This window comes from Oncorhynchus tshawytscha, linkage group LG10 (assembly GCF_018296145.1).
Source record: "Oncorhynchus tshawytscha isolate Ot180627B linkage group LG10, Otsh_v2.0, whole genome shotgun sequence".
NCBI classification, from domain to species: domain Eukaryota; kingdom Metazoa; phylum Chordata; class Actinopteri; order Salmoniformes; family Salmonidae; genus Oncorhynchus; species Oncorhynchus tshawytscha.
The window spans coordinates 33,912,931-33,915,362 of record NC_056438.1 but is presented as its reverse complement, the minus strand read 5'-3'; the positions used below and the strand labels follow the sequence as shown (position 1 = coordinate 33,915,362).

The 2,432-nt window shown below is 39.3% G+C and overlaps 1 long non-coding RNA gene across 1 annotated transcript; it reads right to left on the bottom strand.

Annotated features, from left to right (window-relative positions):
• Window positions 1-820: 820 nt before the first annotated feature.
• LOC112260116 lies at window positions 821-2,151 on the bottom strand. The gene is made up of 2 exons (XR_002954981.2): window positions 1,671-2,151; window positions 821-1,522 (listed from the first exon to the last, which is right to left on the bottom strand). It is a non-coding gene; the product is annotated as an uncharacterized LOC112260116 (long non-coding RNA).
• Between the last annotated feature and the right edge of the window lie 281 nt (window positions 2,152-2,432).

Genomic DNA, 2,432 nt, shown 5'->3' with positions numbered 1-2,432 from the left:
AAATCAATCTAAAGACAGATGTAGGCTAAACATTGGAACCGCTCCAATATTATTGTGTAGACATGACTTATTAGTCTTAAAGCAATCAAACATTTAATGTTATATTTAATTTTTTGCATTTATTTCCTTATTTCCTTATTACTTTAGTTTCTTAATTCTATAGTTATATTGTTTGTTGTATAGCCTGTATCTCAGACGACCAGAACCTTAATAATAATCCCCATGCTTACGTCAAAAACAATAATTATACTAGTTGACTGCACGGACACATAGTAGGATACTGACACTCACTCCGCGGTGGTTGTGAATGGGTATGAGGGCTGGACACGCCGCGACCCAGACCCTACTGTTGTCTATTACGCAATTACACATACTAATGCCTCGTTCAGGGGCTATCGGAGTTCTCGGAAATCCCTAGTTCCAACTGGGAGGTTTCACTTGAAAGACCCTCCAAATAGGAATTACAAGTGGGAAGTGAGAAAATGATGTGGCCTATCTTATTGGTTTAAGAATTGTTCCGACTTCAAAAGCACTTGAACACAATCATGTCGGAGTTACAACTTCCCATTTTCCACGAGAATGTGACGCCAGCATAATACTGCATTCCAGTGCTAATACTAGGAAACTGACATTTCTGACTTGCTAACTGGTTGAACGCGTTACAGTACCCTAAGTATATAACATGACCGTAATAATCATAATGGAAAGGCCTTGGAAGTGCCATAAGTGTAAGCCAACATAATTAATTATTTTACATTAACCTGTTTAACATGTAATAAATGCATTGTGAAGAAAATTGTGTAATTTAGGCTCCACGAAATATGAAATGGGTTATTTATAAAATCGTGTACTGTTGCCTACATGACAAAAAGGCCTTCTGATTACAAGTGCACCAGTATCCCAAGGTATTACGCGAATTCAAGAATAGAAAACAGCATTGGCATTAATAAAACAATTTTCCCCACGAATTAAGTCGCACGTAAATGTGCGTCTTTTCTCAATAATTCTGTTCAGCAAGTCTAAAACAGTACATATAGGCATACAACGACACATTTTAAAACATGGTTAAACAAAGACAACCTTTCTGTATATTCTTAACGTTGAATTAGCCATTAAGAAGAACAAAAATGAAATATAAACTATCGCGTCTATATGGTTGTTGCTAAGGCTTGTGCTAAGGTGTGTGGCCTACTTGTTAAATGTGTCTTTTCGCATGATTTAAGAAGCACATAAATTCGTGTTTTTTTTTCATTAATTAAGCCACACAAAAACGCACGAAATTTGCTGAAATGCATTATGTACATATATGCACGAATTTAATGTGACACTGAAGGGGCTTGTGCACAAAAGCGCATGAATCCTAACGTTACATGCGAAGGGAGAGACTCTTCATCAAAGAACAGTAGCATGGATGAAGTGAATGGATGGATGAATCTTCGTCCACCTTACAGGTCAGTCAACATGCACCACGCACTCCATCGATGTCTTCAGTTATATCTCTGCCTTTATTTCTTGCGCCATTCTATAAAAAAAAAACCTTGATTAGGCGCCCTGCTACGAAAATCCATGCAGGAAACATTCCACTCCGACATCTTTTTGAGTCTTAAAACACACTTCAACTCCACAGACACACCAACAATCTAAATAAGACCACTTCTTGTGAATCTCACCGACTCCACACTTTCTTCCAACACATTCCAGATGTTCTTGGTGACGTTAAAACAGATTTCCCAAGTAGCATTGATCCAAAACCCTGACTCCAACTAAAAACGACTGTAGTGGTTTCCTATTTTCCAACATAGCTTTACTTCTCGGTTCCCTTTTTCTTCGCCACTCATTCTCACTTTCTGTACTATTAGCATCACCCGACTCACTAACAGTTTCAAACAAAACCTCAGTTTCCGCCATATTCCGTCACATTCCAATCAGACCACGCTCCCCCTTGATCAGCACTTCACCTTCTCCAACTGGTATGATGACAACCAGTGTTGCCAACTAATTTTCAGGGTAAATTGCTAGAAGTAGGTTGATTTGTTGCTAAAAGCTGCTAAATTACGTTGTGACGTGATTGCGTGATAACGTCAAACTGCGTCGTTACGTAGAATACACAATAACGTTACTCAAATTGACTGGCCATCTCGGCGATACATATGATTTGACATTTGTTCAGGTACAGACTCCCACTCTTTTCTGAGCAATTTTGATTGAGACATGTTGATTGATGTTGTAAGTTCTGTTCAAGATCAAACATTCGTGACCAACTATATTCATTGGGTTTGGCTCGTGGAAGCCATATTTCTGCTGTTGCAGTCCGCCAACAATGATTAGCAATTTGCTGATATTGCTGCTGGGCCTGCTGCCTGTGCACGAGCTGAGCGCCTGCTGCTGACGTCACTCACAATGTACTTTTGCAGCCAGGCACTTGTGTGTGA